The sequence below is a fragment of the Schistocerca gregaria genome, chromosome 3 (genome assembly GCF_023897955.1).
Source record: "Schistocerca gregaria isolate iqSchGreg1 chromosome 3, iqSchGreg1.2, whole genome shotgun sequence".
Taxonomy (NCBI): Eukaryota; Metazoa; Arthropoda; class Insecta; order Orthoptera; family Acrididae; genus Schistocerca; species Schistocerca gregaria.
Window position 1 is genome coordinate 365,495,317 of NC_064922.1, and position 22,555 is coordinate 365,517,871.

Sequence of the window (22,555 nt, forward strand, 5' to 3'; positions counted from 1 at the left end):
ACCTATGGCACTACGTCTTTTTTACTATCAAAAATGTGTTTCAGTGCGTTTCTAACCATAGTCGTGCCGAAGGTGTGGCCTCCCCCCACCCCTTTCTTCACCCACCAATGGCGCAGCCACAGAGAGTGCGCCAAAATTGATCGCAAAAAATGGAAAGAAAAACGTTTAAAGAATTAACCGAGAGAGCTACGTGAGTTCTTCCACCTCTCTTGTTCCTTTTTTCTGTCTACAAGAAGAAACTGTCCCCTGATCCCATAACTGTTAGCGCGCACGGTCGTCACAAAGTCATTTCACCATTGTCAGGTTAAAAAAACGGTATTCACAACATCATGTTAGGCGAAACATAAAATCGTCATAGTTACCGTTCAAACAAGCGGCAGCTGTTCAGTCTCCTCTGCATGGTATGAATCTGTTCAGAGCGTTAACGCAGATCACAGTTTTAACGTGAACGTGTACAATTCCTCCCACAGTTGTTGAAGGCCGACGACGTAATTTATACAACGATGTCATGACAGTGCGTATTCATGGTTTTATTTCTACTAACATCATGGTGGGAATACTTTTACGAACTTGATTATGGTCAGACGACTGAAAATGGTTGTATCATGTCGGCAGCTTAAGGCGGTAATATGGTACACTCCTGGAAATTGAAATAAGAACACCGTGAATTCATTGTCCCAGGAAGGGGAAACTTTATTGACACATTCCTGGGGTCAGATACATCACATGATCACACTGACAGAACCACAGGCACATAGACACAGGCAACAGAGCATGCACAATGTCGGCACTAGTACAGTGTATATCCACCTTTCGCAGCAATGCAGGCTGCTATTCTCCCATGGAGACGATCGTAGAGATGCTGGATGTAGTCCTGTGGAACGGCTTGCCATGCCATTTCCACCTGGCGCCTCAGTTGGACCAGCGTTCCTGCAGACCGCGTGAGACGACGCTTCATCCAGTCCCAAACATGCTCAATGGGGGACAGATCCGGAGATATCGCTGGCCAGGGTAGTTGACTTACACCTTCTAGAGCACGTTGGGTGGCACGGGATACATGCGGACGTGCATTGTCCTGTTGGAACAGCAAGTTCCCTTGCCGGTGTAGGAATGGTAGAACGATGGGTTCGATGACGGTTTGGATATACCGTGCACTATTCAGTGTCCCCTCGACGATCACCAGAGGTGTACGGCCAGTGTAGGAGATCGCTCCCGACACCATGATGCCGGGTGTTGGCCCTGTGTGCCTCGGTCGTATGCAGTCCTGATTGTGGCGCTCACCTGCACGGCGCCAAACACGCATACGACCATCATTGGCACCAAGGCAGAAGCGACTCTCATCGCTGAAGACGACACGTCTCCATTCGTCCCTCCATTCACGCCTGTCGCGACACCACTGGAGGCGGGCTGCACGATGTTGGGGCGTGAGCGGAAGACGGCCTAACGGTGTGCGGGACCGTAGCCCAGCTCCATGGAGACGGTTGCGAATGGTCCTCGCCGACACCCCAGGAGCAACAGTGTCCCTAATTTGCTGGGAAGTGGCGGTGCGGTCCCCTACGGCACTGCGTAGGATCCTACGGTCTTGGCGTGCATCCGTGCGTCGCTGCGGTCTGGTCCCAGGTCGACGGGCACGTGCACCTTCCGCCGACCACTGGCGACAACATCGATGTACTGTGGAGACCTCACGCCCCACGTGTTGAGCAATTCGGCGGTACGTCCACCCGGCCTCCCGCATGCCCACTATACGCCCTCGCTCAAAGTCCGTCAACTGCACATACGGTTCACGTCCACGCTGTCGCGGCATGCTACCAGTGTTAAAGACTGTGATGGAGCTCCGTGTCCCACGGCAATCTGGCTGACACTGACGGTGGCGGTGCACAAATGCTGCGCAGCTAGCGCCATTCGACGGCCAACAACGCGGTTCCTGGTGTGTCCGCTGTGCCGTGCGTGTGATGATTGCTTGTACAGCCCTCTCTCAGTGTGCGGAGCAAGTATGGTGGGTCTGACACACCGGTGTCAATGTGTTCTTTTTTCCATTTTCAGGAGTGTATTTTTTCAAATTTTTCAGATTCAAGGATCTTTGGCTCGTCCGATTAATATTACGAGATTTGCGAGTTATTGATTCTATGAAGCGTTTAATTTATAAAATTTTAGGTGTCGGGACGCACCTTTTCACATCATACGCCTCCATCCCCCCCCCCCCCCCATCCCCCTCTACCCCACCCATAGCTTCTCATTACCAAAGCAACAAAAGCACAAGATTTAATATAAAGAACAGTTGCTACCGTCCGTACCCGTAGCTGTGTCATTTTGCTCACTAGTTCTGCTCGACACACATCGGCACAAGTCGGTATCCTTCGTGACTTTGACGTCATGTCTTCAACTGTTGCCAACTGCAAAGTTCAGTCAGTTCCATTGTAGTTGCTCGGTGAACGACTTCACGAAAAGTTAGTTCCGCGTGCCATTTTATTACAGCAGCTGGTCGGTGCGTGGCGCCTGAGTTGGTAGTAATGCAAGACAAAGGGAAAAACATTCCCGTGTCTTTCCTCTCCTCTCTCGCAGCTGCCATGACGTTGGTCAGCCATTGTCGTTTCCACTCGTACCGGTGCTGCGGCAAATTTTAGTTACGTTGCGATTTAATACACATGTACCGTTTTAAATCTTCGATGCTGACTCGTTCCAGAGAAGAAAAAATATTCATTGGGAGGTGCCAGAACGCCGTTCAGGCTCCTTCCGTCCGAAAGCCCTGACTGAATGTACAGCTATGCTACGCTCCTTCATCGGCTGTATAGCTCACGGATCTGGTGATCTAGGCGCACTTTCAAGTCCAAGATAAAAGAGATGATGAAGACCATTGTCATCTACTCGTTTGGATATTTTGAACTAATTGTTTTTGAAAGTACTGATTAAGAGATGTCTATCAAAACACGGCCATAGCATTGCGGGTATTTACGAACAATCTAGAGGCTGCTGCACCTTTTGAACGCAGTTTCAGCAGAGCAGAAGCGATGAAAGACGATGTAAGGTCTCGGATTAGTAAAAGCAGACTGGTCGTAGTGGCCGAGCGGTTCTAGGCGCTTCAGTCTGGAACCGCGCGACTGCTACGGTCGCAGGTTCGAATCCTGCCTCCGGCGTGGATGTGTGTGATGTCCTTAGGTTAGTTAGGTTTAAGTAGTTCTACGTTCTAGGGGACTGATGACCTTAGATGTTAAGTCCCATAGTGCTCAGAGCCATCTGAACCATTTTGAGTAAAAGCAGACTGCCGAATTTCGTTAGCTTGTCCAATGGATACGAGGCAACTGCTAAAATTGATTTTAATGAAAGACATTGCTTCGCTCTAAGCAATTTAAAGTGAAATCTATACATATAATAAAGCTGTAACTGGCTGATGTCAGTACACAGGAGATTTTAAGAAAGCTTAATATGAGAGGTCTTTATAACAGCAATAGAAGCCAGAAAATTATTTTTGGAATATTTTTTTGTCTATCTGTCCATATATTTGTACGCGCATCACGCAAAAACTACCACACGAAATTGGATGCGGTTTTCATACTTTTATTGTTGGAGGTCTAACTTTAATTCTAGTGTATGTTTCATCTTGATACGCCGCCTAGAGGCCGAGTTATCTATACATACCGAGTGTTGCCTTTAACTGGGTCAGTACAGGGAAACTGTCTTGGAAACATTTAGGTGCTTTTTTGTGAAAATAATTGTGCCATAATCAAATTATTTTCTCCAGCGTAAACTGTCCACGGAAATTAGTAAAATTGGAATTGTTTTTTTTTTGTGGATCGACTCTGTTTCGTGTAAGGATCATTTTATTATACAGGAAGAAAAATGTCTGGACAGCAGGTTTTATAAAACACAACTGAATAAACCAGGATAGAAATCATAGAATCCATAAACAGTAGTATTTTGGAACTTTTTAGTATCATAATAACATAATAACAATCCCGTTATCCACAGACATTCTTGAATTCCTTCTTTAATCAGAGTAACTATTATCGCTGATTAGCTCGTCGAGTTGAGACTAGAAATCACTTTCGTACGTATCTTCACAGGTTTTCATCGTGTCTTAGCGACAAAAGTGAAGTGATAGAATTGTTATGATTCCGTATTAGTTTTTCCGTTTCTACATCCGAACTCCTCGCGCATAACGTCGTTCTGGAAGTGGTATTCGGTTTTGTGCTGCTTCAGATCTTAACCCCTCCGAAGTTGTGTTACTGAACTCGCCTTAAAATGGTATCGCTTCGTAATAACATTATATAATCTGATATTCTCAAGGGCTGAGAAGCTGGTGAAATAGTTTTTTTAAAACGTATACTCCTCATTCCCAACAATTTCTCTTCATAATCCAAATGCGCACAGTCTGTCACGAGCATTTGCTTCGCCATGGCCATCAATAAGTCGCCAGGACAAACACTTCGAGCAGCTTGCGTGGACCTCAGGATTTACTGTTTCTGAAATGGACACTCAAAAATTCCACGTAACTAACTCGCGAGTCGCTTGCTCAGATAATTTGTTTATAATGGCTCCTAAGGGCAAAACATTGAATTGTTTAACTTTCGTAATTTGTTTAAATACACCACCAGGCTGTTTCCCTATCCAGGTCTACTTAAGTTTTCTACTTCAAATGTGTGTATCCGTGTTTAAAGACACGTCAATTCTTTACCGTTGCTCCTTTTTGACAGCTTCACCTTCATTTTTTTTATATCCGTTTTTCTCACCGATGGTAAACTTCAGGATTTTTCAAAATTCGTACTGGTTACAGATCCACGAGCACGAAGTCGTGGACAAAAGCTAATTACACTAAAAGCAGAAATCTTGGAAAGGAGTATTTTCTCAGATCTTGATTATTGCCCTTTTTTCTATTTGTAATAAATAATTTATGGAAATCAAATAAAATTTGTTCTTTATACTAAAGTTAACTTTATTAATTGCAACGTACAGTAGATGTCATAAATGTTAAGATACAGATTTTGTTTCACCGTCAATGTTTTTAGAAAGTTTATACAATTTGTGATTTACCAACAGCAATGATTCATTCAATTTGTTGCGCGCAACATTTTTCATCAATACAGTTCACTTAAACAAATCATGTTTAATAAACCTAAATCCTAAATAAAAATTATTTAATTTGCTGAGTCTGTGTAGGAAAAATCTTCCGGAAGGTAGTTTTATGGGGGAGGGAGAAGTGGAGGAAGGACTGTGGTGAAGGAAGCAGCTTCGGGCACCTATTCATCACGATACTGCTGTGTTTCTGATAAAACCATAATTACAACTTACCTATTTATTACATTTAGTTTTTTGTTTAACTTGCATAATAATTACAAGACTTTCAGTTCCAGGAGTTTTCTTGGAAAGGTAGGTTGTATGGCTGGGATGATTGGTTTCTACATCTACATCTACATCCATACGCCGCAAGCCGCCTGACGGTGTGTGGCGGAGGGTACCTTGAGTACCTCTATCAGTTCTCCCTTCTATTCCAGTCTCGTATTGTTCGTGGAAAGAAGGATTGTCGGTATGCCTCTGTGTGGGCTCTAATCTCTCTGATTTTATCCTCTTCGCGAGATATACGTAGCAGGGAGCAATATACTGCTTGACTCCTCGGTGAAGGTATGTTCTCGAAACTTCAACAAAAGCCCGTCGACCCTGTCGACGCTGTCTAATTACACTATGTGATTAGAAGCACCTGGACATCGATATGCAACGCTGAACTAACCACGAGATATCACGACAGGCGGAGCCACCGGTATAAGAGGAGATAGGGGCTACTGTGTTGCCAGTAGATAAGCAGAACAGAAAAATCAGTTACACAAATGGTAGTCAATCCTTTTTACCCACTTTGGTAACTCTGTTAGTAGTGAAAATTTGTAACCGCTCACCAGTTCCACGGCAACCGTGATTTGTAAAGCATAGACCTAACTTCACTTTATAATATTTGCAAAATAAAGTTATAGCAATGTAAAACATACAATAGTAATTACTTATCAAATACTTTATGTTTAAAATCTTACGATGTCTACCGTGTACAATGTATGCTGGAACGCCCAGTATCTGTTGTAGGGACTAGATCGGGTATCACTGGGGTACATGATAAGTCACACAAATCTCAAGGCTGTCAAAAAAAAATGCTTCAAATGGCTCTGAGCACTATGGGACTTAACATCTGATCTTGTCAGTCCCCTAGAACTGAGAACTACTTAAACGTAACTAACCTAAGGACATCACACACATCCATGCCCGAGGCAGGATTCGAACCTGCAGGCGCGCGGTTCCGGAATGAAGCGCCTAGAACCGCTCGGCCACCGCGGCCGACTGAAGGCTGTCAGTTCATATAAATATCTACAATTACAATTACGAGCAACTTAAATGAAACTATCATGTAGACGTCATTGTGAAGAAGGGAAACCAAAGACCACTTTTTATTGGCAGAATACTTAAAAGATGCAGAAGGTCTGTTAGAGGCAGTGCCCACTCTAGGTTTGTCCGTCCTTTGTTACAGTATAGCTATGCGGTATGGGATCCTTACTAGACAGGACTGAAGGAGGTCATAGAAAAAGTCCAAATAAAGGCAACTCGTATTGTACTATCGTGAACTAGGGCAGAGGATGCCACGGATTCGATAAGAGAGTTCGGGTGGCAATCAATACAAAAAAAGGTGTTTTTTGATGCGGCGAGAAGTTTTCATGAAATTTCACTCACCGACTTTCTCCTCCGAGTTCGTAAATATTTAACTGTTGCCAGCCTACACGGGGAGAAATGACAATCGCAATAAAATGTGAAAAATCTGACCTCTTACGGAAAGATTTAAGTAATCGTCGGCCGTAGTGTCCGAGCGGTTCTAGGCGCTACAGTCTGGAACCGCGCGACCGCTACAGTCGCAGGTTCGAATCCTGCCTCAGGCATGGATGTGTGTGATGTCTTTAGTTTAGTTAGGTTAGATTAGTCCTAAGTTCTAGGGGACTGATGACCTCAGAAGTTAAGTCCCATAGTGCTTGGAGCTATTTGATCAATTTTTTTAAGTGTTAATTTTTCCGTTATGCTGTTAGTGCACGGTAGAGAAATGATCTGAAGGTTTTTGGAGAACCCTTTGCCAGGTACTTAAGTATGAATCGCAGAGCAGTCAAGTAAATGTAGATGTGGAAGAGGTCAGAGAGATCAATGATTTGGAAAGTGGAGTAGTCATTGGATGTCACCTGAGTAACAAATCCATCAGGGACATTTCAACACCTCTAAAGCTAACCAAGATGACTGTTGGTGATGAGACTGAGGCAGAAACGCGAAACCGCAGCCACAGCTAACCCAATATCTGCCAGAGCTCACGTACTGACGGTAGGTGTTATAAGGAAACATTACTCGTAAGTACCACAGTGTTGCCAACAGTCCAGTAACACAATGACTGTTGCTTACGGATGTAAGAACAGTGTGGTACAATGATCGGCCGGCTCCTCATACGCCGCACATTTCTATAGTCATTGCTAAGTGACGCTAGATGTGCTATAAAGAGAGGCCGGCCGATGTGACCGAGCGGTTCTAAGCGCTTCAATCTGGAACCGCGCGGTCACTAAGGTCGCAGGTTCGAATCCGGCCTCGGGCATGGATGTGTGTGATGTCCGTAGGTTAGTTAGGTTGAACTATTTCTACGTTCTAGGGGACTGATGACCTCAGATGTTAAGTCCCATAGTGCTCAGAGCCATTTGAACCATTTTGTAAAGAGAGACGCCAATGGGCAGTGGATGACTGGAAACCAATAATTTAGGGTGATGAATGACTCGGTGGCAGTCCGATAGAATAATCTGGGTTTTGCGAATTCCTGGGTAACGTGAAATTCCGACAGTGATGTGAAGGGGAAGAAGTATTGCGGTACGGGGGTGTTTTACAGGGTTAATGGTGTATTCCCCTTAATGCGCTTAAAGAACACTGAATTCGGGAGAACAAGAACACGTTTTCCAGCATTGTGTACTGGGTATAGGAGAGGAACAGTTCCGAGACGGTGACTGATTGTACCAGCACGACAGGCAGCCTGCGAAAAAGCAGCATCTGTGAGGCAAGACAATGCTATTTGGACAATAACGTTCCTGAAATGGGCCGGCCTGCTTAGAGTCCGAACATGGACGCAACAGAACACTTTTTGGATGAGTTAGGACGTCGATTTCATTATTGTCCCTGGCCAATACTACATCCTACTCTGGTTTCGACCTTTGAGGAAGGTTGGGCTGCCATTGCTTCAGAGACATCCGAACAGATCATTGAAAGTTTCCCCGACAGAGTTCAAGCCGTTACAAAGCTGAGTTGGTTGCACCATATTAACCCTAGGAATCACCCTGCTAAAATTTCCCTAGTACTCCATCTGGGGTCATACATGACCCCAATCAATATATAATTGACTGTGTGTACTGATCATTCAGAGAACAACGTACTGTCGTTTAATACTGTTTGTTTACATTTTATTTATTATTTAGACACATTTCACAGCTTTTTTAACTGGTATGTACATAGTGGAATGAAATTACATATGTCAGAGTAATTACATTTCAGAAGTTACAATATTACTCTAAGTCATAATTTGTTTCACTCATAAATGTTTCACAATGGCTTCAAATTTACAGAAAATGTGATGAACTACTCAACAGGAAACATAATTCTAACCGGAATCCATACCATAGTCATCTGCACATATTTTGCAAGTAGTAACTATTTCAGAATGTTCCTTGCAAACAAATTTGTTACACTTTTTGCATGTTGAACTGTCTTTTGTGGCCTTTGATCGGGGGCAAATGGAGCATCTGCCTCGCTTTCTCTTCTGATTGTCGGGTATTACGTCTGGATGTCCATTGTCTAACAGATCATCAAATCCACACCGTTTGATACTGCTAATAATATCCTTGTTCCTTGCTTGTGGTAAACTCACTCACGAAGTTCCACTTGGGGCTTTGCCATTTCTTTGGCCAACTTCATTAGAAAAAGACGTCTCTCTGTTTTTTCAACAGCAACACAGAAGAGTCTGTAGGCACTGAGTGCAGCTAGATCGACAAGATCATAAAATACTGCTAATGGCCAACGTTTTGTACCCTTTTTCACAGAATAGTAAGAGCTCATTTGATCTAGCGTATCAACACCTGGTTTTGTTGACTTGTAATACAACACTACTTCTGGTTTTCGTTTCAAGTTGTTTTCTTTGGGCACTTCAAATGATTGATGTTGTGTTGACAGGAGTAGCACAGCCTTATTTCGCTTTGGAACATACGAAACTAATAGGGTTTTACCACTGTATGCAAATCTGGAAGTGCATTCTTCCCTAGTTTCCGAAGGCAAAAACTCTTTTGGGACTTCTTTTCTTGTAGAACGCAGAGTACCTACAAGTGTCAACTTCATTTTCAACAATTCTTGGCCAAGGTCATAGCTCGTGAAAAAATTGTCAGTGGTAATATTCCTACCACTGCCAGCCAGATGACGCACTAAATCTAAGACCACTCTCTTGCCTTGATTCACTTCTCTCACCTCACCACTCCTTACAGTGTACATTTGAACATTTGTCAGATAACCATTGTTCACAGTCTACTGCGCACCATATCTTGATGCCATGCTTTCCTGGCTTTGAAGGAATGTAGACCTTGAAACTGCACCGACCTCTGTATACGCAAAGATGTTGATCAACAGTAATGTTGCTGGAAGGTATAAATGATGTTTGACATTGCACGGCAAACAAGTCAAATGTTTCCTGTACAGCTTCAGCCTTATTTCCAGTCCTCTCTTTCCTTTCAAGTCTTGTGATACGGTCGTCAAAACGAAGTGAACGCAGAATATCCTGATATCGCCTCCTCGACATAGTAGCACGGAATAGAGGAGTGCCATATTCAGAGTCCCAAAATTCGTCAATAGGTTTCCCCCGGCTCTTCTGTACGCCATACATAATCAGCAAGCCTAAAAATGAAAGAAGCTCGCATCTGTCAGTATCACGCCAGCCAACTAATTTTCCAGACACTTTCAATTCATTTCCTCTTTGATTCGTGAACTGAACTATTATATCCAGCAATTCATTAGTAATAAACTGCCTGAAACAGTCAACAGCTGAGCTAACACTAACTGTACTAGGAATACCTGCCGAAAATAATTGTATGTTGCGGATTGGAAATCTACGAATTGATGGTTCTTTTGTACTCCATGCAATATCCTGACCCCTGCTTACCAGTGCTGCACTTTCATCTTCTCCACTTTCATCATTTTCAGCAAGAATATCATCTTCTTCTAATTCATGTAAACAAATTTGATCACTTTGGTCTACTTGTGTCTCTGTTCCATCATCTTCGGCGTCACTACCTTCTGAATCACTACTGCTACGAAATAAGTCTTCCATAGCCTGTTCTACACTATAGCCAGGAGCAAAACGTATTCCATCCATGCTGAAGTTACACTGCAACAACAAACGTACAAAAAACGTACAAACGAACTTCCAATTTGAGGTTAGTTCTGAGTAACACCTGTATAACACCTGAATTCAGTGTTACCAACTCAAAATACCTAAGAAAGAGATTGATAGTTGATAATCTGTACTTTCTATGAATGTTACATATAATCTATCTGGGGTCATAATTGACCCCAACAGTAGTTTTTGTTAATTATTGATTTAAATGTTGCGTCAAGCGCTCTAAAAATTTTTGTGAGAGAACTACAATACTGTGTGGTAAAAGTCATAAATTCTGGATTTTTACAAGAAATAGGAATATTATTTTATCCATAGTAAAGATGATTGGTGTCACCTATGACCCCAGAGTGGGTCCTAGGGTTAATGCCCACGAATAAGTGTAGGGATACTTTTGATCAAATAGCGTGTATTAAAGAAACGACTGTCGTTTTTCATATGTAAACCGTTGGTTGGATTGATCTTTTCCCTATTTTAACTTTCATAAGCAATGTTGAAAAAACTAATTTCTTCAGCATAGCTGTTAGAATTTCGTTTTAATTTTGTTTAAAGACGGATTTCTCAATAGATTGGTAAAATATAAAACAAAACGAACAGCAAAATATATTCCGCTTAATATTTTTCTGAAGAAATGGGACATTTCAAGTAGCAAGCTTTGAATCCTTTATGACGGAGATTATGATCTACTTTGCTTTTTTGAGCCATTCCTATTACATAGTCTTCAAGCGGAAGAGATGTAAACTGCTGTGTTTCGTATTCATCAGACAAAGTGTACAGTCAGTGTTTAATGATCTTCCCGAATGTTTACAATCATTTCCGGCCGCTGTGCTGTACAAAACCGTTCTAACTCAGTCACAGCGAACAATGTGTTCAATGGCTTCGCCTGCCGGGAAGCCCTGACAATCGAGTTGACGAAAAAAAAAAAAAAAAAATGGCCCAGAGCGCCGGCAGAAGGCCCGCCAATCGATTGTTTGAACGTTACAGGTGCTGCCACCTGTTGAGCATCGTTAGCACTGCACACTAATTAGCTAACCGCCTGAAACCACAGAGCGCGCGCGCAAATGAATCGCCGCAGAGCGCCGCGGCGCCGGTTGTAACGTATGCTAATAGGGCGGCCCAATAACAAAATTTGCTCGACCGTTTGCGAGCATAGCTGTTACAGTCCGAAATTCGTCAGCTACCAGGTCAGCTCGAGTAGTTAGCAAAGTAGAGAGAGAGAGAGAGAGAGAGAGAGAGAGAGAGAGAGAGAGAGAGATAATTGCCAGAAGTGTTCGATTAGTAGTATTATAAAACTTAATGGGATTCAGGAGCCAACCAATACACTCCCCCATCCGACAACCTGTTGTTTAAAGAATCTAATTCCCTTGCATAAAATAATATTAAAGTATGATTACTTTGTAAAGGAATTAATACGTTGAATATTTGACGTTGAGCATGGAAATGGGAAACGTTTAGAACACATGTGAAACTATGTTTGAAATCTGTTTACGCAAGAAATGCTCCTTGCACACTTAATGTATGAGCAGATCTGCGGACACCGAGTTTAAATTTATGTTATGGCAGTATGGAACTTTAATTATACGTCCAATTTTTGCCAAAACATAGTGCTGATGACCGTGCAGGTGCTACCGAAACCGGTTGCATTTGAATAAAGAGATTTGAAAAGAAGGCTAAAGGTCAGACCAGCCGTTGCTCCACTATTCATACGAACCAGAAGAAGGTTATTCAATAGGATGAATCACATCTGTAGGAGGAGACTGATACAATGCAATCTGGGCTGCAAATATAACGGAGAAAAATCGCAACGCCAATAAGGAGTTGTGCGACGTAAACGAAAGTTTGCAAGCGCATCTCTAAATCTCAAACATGATGTCTAATCAAACTTCGCGCCGGTCGCAGAAGAACGGGGATAGTAGCGGCACAATGAGGAAGCGAATCAGATTTTTTCTCTAAACACACGCTATAACGGTCGTGAACATTAGTTACCTTGAGGTTGGACGCTGTGAGTTGGTGTTAGTCAAGAATGTCTTTAAGGCGACAAAGACGCCATTACCAGCACCTCACTGAGTCTGGACGAGATCGAGTAATAGCCCAACGAGGAGCTGTATTTTCCTTTTGCAGTACTGCAGAATAATTTGGCAGGAATGTAGCCACTACACATGACTGACGGCAGCGGTGGTAACGAGAATGTACGGCCATAAGAAGATCGGGCTCCGGACAGTCACTTGGCATCACCGAGGATGAAGACCATCGTGTTCGGCGTATGGCTGTGGCGCATCCTTCTGCATTTGCAGCAGCAATTTGAGCAGCAGTTGGCACCCCAGTGACACAACGACCTGTTACAAATAGGTTGCGTCAAGAACAGGTCCGAGCCAGACGCTCTGTACTGCCTATCCCATTGAAACAATTAAAATCGCTCAAAAGAGGAAAGGCCGCTGGACCTGATGGGATACCAGTTCGATTTTACACATAGTAGGCGAAGCAACTTGCCCCCTTCTTGCAGCTGTGTACCGTAGGTCTCTAGAACAGTGTAGCGTTCCAAAGGATTGGAAAACGGCCCAGGTCATCCCCGTTTTCAAGGAGGGACGACGAACAGATGCGCAGAACTATAGACCTATATCTCCAACGTCGATCAGTTGCAGAATTTTGGAACACGTATTATGTTCGAGTATAATGACTTGTCTGGAGACTAGAAATCTGTAGGAATCAGCGTGGGTTTCGAAAAAGACGATCGTGTGAAACCCAGCTCGCGCTATTCGTCCAAGACACTCAGAGGGCCATAGGCACGGGTTCCCAGCTAGATGCCGTGTTTCTTGACTTCCGAAAGGCATTCGATACAGTTCCCCACAGTCGTTTAATGAACAAAGTAAGAGCATATGGACTATCAGACCGATTGTGTGATTGGATTGAAGAGTTCCTAGGTAACAGAACGCAGCATGTCATTGTCAAGGGAGAGAAGTCTTTTAAAGTAAGAGTGATTTCAGGTGTGCCGCAGGGGAGTGTCATAGGACCGTTGCTATTCACAATACATATAAATGACCTTGTGGATAGAATCGGAAGTTCACTGAGGCTCTTTGCGGATGATGCTGTGGTATATCGAGAGGTTGTAACAATGGAAAATTGTACTGAAATGCAGGAGGATCTGCAGCGAATTGACGCATGTTGCAGGGAATGGCAATTGAATCTCAATGTAGACAAGTGTAATGTGCTGCGAATACATAGAAAGAAAGATCCCTTATCATTAACTACAAAAAAATGGTTCAAGTGGCTCTGAGCACTATGGGACTCAACTGCTGTGGTCATTAGTCCCCTAGAACTTAGAACTACTTAAACCTAACATCACACACATCCATGCCCGAGGCAGGATTCGAACCTGCGACCGTAGCAGTCGCACGGTTCCAGACTGCGCGCCTAGAACTGCGAGACCACCGCGGCCAGCATTTAACTACAATATAGCAGGTCAGCAACTGGGAGCAGTTAATTACATAAATTATCTGGGAGTAGGTATTAGGATTGATTTAGAATGGAATGATCGTCGGTAAAGCAGATGCCAGACTGAGATTCATTGGAAGAATCCTAATGAAATGCAATCCAAAAACAAAGGAAGTAGGTTACAGTCCACTTGTTCGCCCACTGCTTGAATACTGCTCAGCAGTGTCGGATCCGTACCAGATAGGGTTGAGAGAAGAGGTAAAGAAGATCCATCGGAGAGCAGCGCGCTTCGTTACAGGATCATTTAGTAATCGCGAAAGCGTTATGGAGTGGATGGATAAACTCCAGTGGAAGACTCTGCAGGAGAGACGCTCAGTAGCTCGGTACGGGTTTTTGTTGAAGTTTCGAGAACATACCTTCACCAAGGAGTCAAGCAGTACAGTGCTCCCTCCTACGTATATCTCGCGAAGAGACCACGAGGATAAAATCAGAGAGATTAGAGCCCACACAGAGGCATACCGACAATCTTTCTTTCCACGAACAATACGAGACTGGAATAGAAGGGAGAACCGATAGAGGTACTCAAAGTACCCTCCGCCATACACCGTCAGGTGGCATGCGGAGTATGGATGTAGATGTAGATTTAGACCCCAAAGCACCCCCATTTGCAACTTCAGTTGTGTGAAGCGAGAGCTTATTGGACGGCAAGGTGGAGGTCTGTTGTGTTTTCTGATGATAGCTTGTTCTGTCTCGGTGCCAGTGGTGGCCATGTCTTGTTTAGGAGGAGGGTAGCTGCAGGACTGCAACCAACCTGTCTACGGGCTAGGCACACTGGGCCTATACCTGAAATTATGGTCTGGGGCGCGATTTCGTATGATAGCAGGAGCTCTCTTGTGGTTATCCCATGCACTGTGACTACAAATTTGTACATCAGCGTGTGATTCCACCCATTTGTGCTGACATTCATGGACAGCATTCCAAAGGTGTTGTGTTGACATTCATGAACAGCATTCCATAGGGCGTTTATCCATACGATAACGCCCGCCCAGATACCGCTGTTGTAACCCAACATGCTCTACAGAATGTCAACACGTTGCCTCCACCAGCTCGATTACCAGATCTGTCTCCAATCGAGCACATATGGAACATCATCGGACAACTTCAGCGTCATCCACAACCAGCATTGATCGATGAAGGGCAACAGGGATGGAACTCCGTATTACAAACTTACATTCGGCACCTGTACAACACAATGAATACACGTTTGCATGCTTGCATTCAACAATCTGGTGATTACACCGGTTGTTAATGTACCAGCATTTCACATTTGTAATTACTTACCTCGCGCTTCCATTAACCTGTGGTCTATCAATGCTAATCACTTAATATGTTACCTACACAAATGTATTCCCGAAATTTCATCACTCTACATGAATTATTTTTTGGTGTTGCGACTTTTTTCCGTCAGCGTAGGATAGTGGCTGCCCGTTTCCAAGCCACTCACCTGGGAACGCTGTTTTACTTTTCCATAATTCCTGGCGTAAAGGGAGACAAGTATTTTAAAACAGGATCAAACACTGTAGAGGGATATTTGGAACAGAAGAACATCAAGGCGATCTACATGACGACTCTGCTTCGCGTAGAATGTTCAGCCTTGTCAAGGGGCCGCTCTGTGGCAGCAAAGAACGACAAATTGGGAAACAGATGAGAACAAACGAGTTGTCCAACGTGCCAGAATTTTTTGGGTGCAGATACCGGACAACGTGATTCAGAATCAGCAATTGGTTCGAACATTCCTTCTACGACAAGGAACGACACGTGGTGTATGACCTCTCGATCTGTACGTGCATTGCCTGGCCACTGCTGTTACGAACTTGAAAGTCAGAATTTCTGGTCAGTCTAATGTAGCCAGCCAGCGTCTGGGGCGTACTGGCGATTTCCAGAGGATGAATATCACGGAGATACCTTCTGAAATAAAATGGATACAAATAATCCACACCTCACTACAGAACGCGAATGTTAGAGGATTGCTCTCTGTAAAGCAGCATATATGGCGATCTACATCTACATCTATAATCCGCAAACCAACTGACGGTGTGTGAAGGAGTGAACATCTACTGTAGCTACTTAATCCCCCCATTCCATTCGCTCTAATTCCTCGGCCTGTTTCGTCGTGGTCACTTCGCGAGATTTATGCGGGAAAAAGTAATACGCTGTCCGAGTCTTTACGGAACGTACTCATCCAAGTATTGTTGAACATTTCCGAAACGCTCTTACGCCGACTAGACGATCTGCGGCGGAGTACTCCACTCTTCGCTGGACGTAGTCTATTTCGTCTATTAATCCAACGTGGTAAGCGGCCCAGACTGATAATCAGTATTCAAGAATCGGTCGAACAAGCGTTTTGTAAGTCACTTCATTTGTGGATCGATTATATTACCTTAAGGTTCTTCCTGTGTATCTCAGTCTGACATCTGATTTTGTTCCTGTATGTTTGACGGTGTCACTGCAATTGCCTGTAACGTCACTCCAGTAGGTTACTCCTAGATATTGCTGTGGTTTCCGTTATCCAGTAATTTGACACCAATAGTGTAAATGTATAGTAGTGGACTTCCTCTGCCATGCATGCGCAATATATTACTTTTATTTACGTCCAGGGCCAACTTCCGTCTTCGATCACGCCACACAAGGGCGCGAAACAGGAGAACTGAGAAGGCATAAGCATCCTCTGCTTCAGCGGATCAAATTCGTATTTCGTGGAATGGTTTGGAACGGTATCTACTGGTTTCAGCCTACACGCCGGAACAAAAACTGCGGTCGTACGGGGAGCGATTATGTTTAGTGGGGTTGCTGGCCAACGGTGTCCTTAAGAGAAGGGTTGAATCTTCTCGGGAGGGGGTGGAGGGTGTCAGCAGTGTCGAAGGTTGTTAAGAACGTCGTCCTGGTTCAAAAATGGCTCTGAGCACTATGAGACTCAACTTCTGAGGTCATCGGTCCCCTAGAACTTAGGACTACTTTAGCCTAACCAACCTAAGGCATCACACACATCCATGCCCGAGGCAGGATTCGAACCTGTGAACGTGGCGGCGGCGCAGTTCCAGACTGAAGCGCCTAGAACCGCTCGGCCACAGCGGCTGGCGATTATGCACTCTTCTCTCCATAGTACACCACAAAGGCTCAATAATATTGAGACATGGTGACGGTGGTGACCAGGCAAGATTCAAGAATTCATCCTGGTGCTCCTGCCGGCCGTCGTCCTGGTGCTGAACATTCAACGAACTGTAGTTTTTCGACAGCGTAATACGTGGGAATCAACGCCCAGAGGAAGAGAGTGATTTCATTGTGCTATAACTCCCATGGGGGGATTCTAATAAGCAATAAAAAGACACAGCTAAACAAAAACAAAAATGCTTTATCACGACCACAGAACGGAGATCTGACAATAAAGGAAAAACTCTTCGCAATAAAAAAAGAGTACAACTTCTCAGACACTAACTTGTATACGCCTGGAACACACAGTGAGTAAACATAGTGGGACGTGAAGACTACGCCACTGATAATCCCTGACGACGGAGGTTGAATGTTAGGTGTAGTTGGCCCGCAGATACTTCTCGGGATATCACTGGATCACTGGTATGTCGTAGGTCCCACAGCGGTGGCTTCCGACCGGATTGTGCTGTTAAGAGCCGGTGCGTTAATCGTCCCAGAGCTTCCGTGGAGCGAAATGCCGACGTCTCGGCTTGCACCGCCCTATGTCGCCGGAGCGCGGAGGAATTCGTGCCGATCTAGTTCCGCACACGTGACACGGCGGAGGAAATACACTACTGGCCATTAAAACTGCTACAACACGAAGATGACGTGCTACGGACGTGAAATTTAACCGACAGGAAGAAGATACCGTGATATGCAAATGATTATCTTTTCAGAGCATTCGCACAAGGTTGGCGTCGGTGGCGACACCAACAATGTGTGACATGAGGAAAGTTTCCAACCGATTTCTCATACACAAACGGCAGTTGACCGGCGTTGCCTGGTGAAACGTTATTATGATGCCTCGTGTAAGGAGGGGAAATGCGTGCCACCACGTTTCCGACTTTGACAAAGGTCGCATTGCAGCCTATCGCGATTGCGGTTTATCGTATCGCAACATTTCTGCTCACGTTGGTCGATATCCAATGACTGTTAGCAGAATATGGAATCGGTGGGTTCATGAGGGTAATACGGAACGCCGTGCTGGATCCCAAACGCCTCGTATCACTAGCAGTCGAGATGACAGGCATCTTATCCGAATAGATGTATCGGATCGTGCAGGCACGTCTCGATCCCTGAGTCAACAGATGTGGACGTTTACAAGACAACAACCATCTGCACGAACAGTCCGACGACGTTTGCAGCAGCATAGACTATCAGCTTGGAGACAATGGCTACCGTTACCCTTGATGCTGCATGACAGACAGGAGCGCCTGCGATGGAGTACTCAAGGACGAACCTGGGTGCACAAATGGCAAAACGTAATTTTTTTGGATGAATCCAGGTTCTGTTTACAGGATCAGGATGGTCGCATCTGTGTTTGGCGACATCGCGGTGAACGCACATTGGAAGCGTGTATTCGTCATCGCCATACTGGCGTATCACCCGGTATGATGGAATGGGGTGCCATTGGTTACACGTCTCGGTTACTTTTTGTTTGCATTGACGGCACTTTGAACAGTGGACGTTACATTTCAGATGTGTTACGACCCGTGGCTCTACCCTTCATTCGATCCCTGCAAAACCATATATTTCAGCAGGATAATGCACGACCGCATGTTGCAGGTCCTGTACCGGCCTTTCTGGATACAGAAAATGTTCGACTGCTGCCCTGGCCAGAACATTCTCCAGATCTCTCACCAATTCAAAACGTCTGGTCAATGGTGGCCGAGTAACTGGCTCGTCACAATACGCCAGTCACTACTTTTGATGAACTGTGGTATCGTGTTGAAGCTGCATGGGAAGCTGTACCTGTACGTGCCATTAGAGCTGTGTTTGACTCAATGCCCAGGCGTATCAAGGCCTTTATTACAGCCAGAGGTGGTTGTTCTGGGTACTAATTTCTCACGAACTATGCACTCACACTGGGTGAATATGTAATCACATGTCAGTTCTAGTATAATATATTATTCGAATGAATACCCGTTTCTCATTTGCATTTCTTCTTGGTATAGCAATTTTAATGGGCAGTAGTGTAGCTACATGGCATGGAGGCCCTCTGGTGGCGGTTGTCCAGCTTTCTGTAGTCTTTTTTGTGATCGACGCAGTCCGAGGAGGAACCGCCTCCTACATATGCAACCCCGTGATGCTTCATTGTCTGAGGGGTTGCCAGTCTCTCTTGACGAACCTCGGGTACGTTGCACATCGACACTCCTAATGCCACACTCTAAGGCCTTTTCGTGTCTATTACGGGCGGCGGTGTGGCTGAAATGCTATCCTCGGCCACTCTTAGAAAACAGCGTGGTGTAAACGTTGGTCGTCGCATTTCTTATCTCCATCGCAGATGAGTCAAAAGAAGGGGTTAAATGTGTGTAAAAGGAGGTGTGACGATCTTCTCAAACGACCTTCCCATCGTGTTATAGGCCCACTACGTGTGATATAACTGATAAAGTCGCACTAAATATTCAAATGTTCTCGTGCAGTGTGGACCACACGGCATGCTGTTAACCAGAACATCTATCTAACGGAAAATGTTAGCCATCTGAAGATGGGCATGGTAGCCCGAAACCGTTTATGGCAGTAAAATAAAACATTCAAAAAGTATTTGTGGCAGGTCGCTTCATTCACCAACTGGTGGTTAATACTATGTACGTATATACAATATATATACGAGGGTTATTCCGAAAGTAAGGAACGATAGGTCGCGAAATGGAAAATACAGTGAAAATCTGATGAAGCTTTGCACAGATGAGTTGGGCACTGTGTCTAGGCTGCCCATCGATCGTATCATGTCGCTCTTTCGAGTTCTGAGCTCAAAGTGAGAACGGAAAGATCTACAACGTATGAGGGCCTGGCGAAAGATTTCGCCTGAAGCTATGCAATCCATGAAACATAACTGTCATGCCGTTCGTTCTACACGACAATTCTCGGCCGCATTCTGCGGAGGCAATGAAGATGCTCCTGCAGTGTTTTGGATGAGAAGTTTGCTCACCCGCAATACGGCCCGTAATTGGCTACCGCTGAGGTTCATCTCTGTTCAAATGAACCGCTGGCTATGCAGACAATATTTTGACACAGACAACGAGCTGCAGTCCAGAGTAGAAAATTGTCGAAAAGCACTGGCTGCTGTCTTCTATAACAAGGGAATTGAAAAATTGGTACAACGCTACGACAGATGTCTAAGTCTGAGCGGCGACTGTGTAGAGAAGTAGCTGAAAGGTTTCAAACAAAAGAGTTTCGATTTTCACTGTGGTTTCCATTTCGCGACCTATCGTTCTTTACTTTCCGTATAGCCCTCGTGTAATGTAGGTATATATGTATGCACTATATACGCACAGAATAGCTCTGTAGTATTCGTTTTGTTCTGTATACTTAGTCCTGTCAAAATTCATCTCTTTGGCATCCGAATACAGAACCTACTCTGCGTAGCATGTTGTAATATCACTTCATTCTCTTGGCTTTCAACCTTCGATATTTTCAGTGGAACCTCGTTCATCCAGCCCTCAATAAACCGCTTCTCCGGTTCATCCGGATCGTTATCAAGTGCAGTAGCTGTAAAGTATTCGATACTTCGGAAGTGCCGGCCACTGTGGTCGAGCCGTTCTAGGCACTTCAGTCCGGAGCACGCGACTGCTACGGTCACAGGTTCGAATCCTGCCCCTGGCATGGGCGTGTGTGGTGCCCTTAGGTTAGCAGGTTTAAGTAGCTCTAAGTCTGGGGGACTGATGACCTCAGATGTTAAGTCCCACAGTGCTTAGAGCCATTTGAACTTCTGAAGTAATAGGAACAACAATTGGTGGCAACAATCACTAGATTTAAAGTTCAGCTAGCCACCATACACGCAACCTGTCACCGTATTATTTAACAAGTTGACGTGTACAGTACTGCAATGCCTCTGTTTGTTGTTGAAGTAAAATCAACATCGAAGAGAAAGAAGGTGATGGAGGTCTTGGACAAAACGTTAGACGTACTGCACAAGATGAACGAAGAAGAACTACTGGAAACATTGTTGCTGATTTTGGTGTCATACTGGAAGAATAATCTGTAACCAGTCATTTATCACTTTTCTGACGCAGATTGTACACTGGATGAATAATTTCGTTGCAATGTCTACCCTTTGGAGATCAGTGAAGCATTTGAAAACATTCCAAGGTGTTCATACGTAGGTGCTATAAATATAAAGTACTGGCTGTGAATTAACGACACTGGTTACGGTAAGGACTGATAACAAAATTATCGCTGTTTGTTTGTCTGTAGACAATGACGATAGTGATAATTGATTATCTGACGAAGTTGACGCCTAATCTGAAGACATGATGACACATACAGAGGCAGCAACGCAGCTCAAAAATATAATGGTTTATATGGACCTTGCCGTTGGTGGGGAGGCTTGCGTGCCTCAGCGATACAGATGGCCGTACCGTAGGTGCAACCACAACGGAGGGGTATCTGTTGAGAGGCCAGACAAACGTGTGGTTCCTGAAGAGGGGCAGCAGCCTTTTCAGTAGTTGCAGGGGCAACAGTCTGGATGATTGACTGATCTGGCCTTGCAACATTAACCAAAACGGCCTTGCTGTGCTGGTACTGCGAACGGCTGAAAGCAAGGGGAAACTACAGCCGTAATTTTTCCCGAGGACATGCAGCTTTACTGTATGATTAAATGATGATGGCATCCTCTTGGGTAAAATATTCCGGAGGTAAAATAGTCCCCCATTCGGATCTCCGGGCGGGGACTACTCAGGAGGATGTCGTTATCAGGAGAAAGAAAACTGGCGTTCTTCGGATCGGAGCGTGGAATGTCAGATCCCTTAATCGGGCAGGTAGGTTAGAAAATTTAAAAAGGGAAATGGATAGGTTAAAGTTAGATATAGTGGGAATTAGTGAAGTTCGGTGGCAGGAGGAACAAGACTTCTGGTCAGGTGACTACAGGGTTATAAACACAAAATCAAATAGGGGTAATGCAGGAGTAGGTTTAATAATGAATAGGAAAATAGGAATGCGGGTAAGCTACTACAAACAGCATAGTGAACGCATTATTGTGGCCAAGATAGATACGAAGCCCACACCTACTACAGTAGTACAAGTTTATATGCCAACTAGCTCTGCAGATGATGAAGAAATTGAAGAAATGTACGATGAAATAAAAGAAATTATTCAGATAGTGAAGGGAGACGAAAATTTAATAGTAATGGGTGACTGGAATTCGAGTGTAGGAAAAGGGAGAGAAGGAAACATAGTAGGTGAATATGGATTGGGGCTAAGAAATGAAAGAGGAAGCCGCCTAGTAGAATTTTGCACAGAGCACAACTTAATCATAGCTAACACTTGGTTTAAGAATCATGAAAGAAGGTTGTATACGTGGAAGAACCCTGGAGATACTAAAAGGTATCAGATAGATTATATAATGGTAAAACAGAGATTTAGGAACCAGGTTTTAAGTTGTAAGACATTTCCAGGGGCAGATGTGGACTCTGACCACAATCTATTGGTTATGACCTGTAGATTAAA

The 22,555-nt window shown here is 44.3% G+C and overlaps 1 protein-coding gene across 3 annotated transcripts in view; it reads right to left on the reverse strand.

Annotated features, from left to right (window-relative positions):
• The window catches only part of LOC126353821 (potassium voltage-gated channel subfamily KQT member 1-like), a 2,608,463-nt gene that overhangs the window by 270,039 nt on the left and 2,315,869 nt on the right, over nucleotides 1–22,555 (reverse strand). The window lies entirely within an intron of this gene.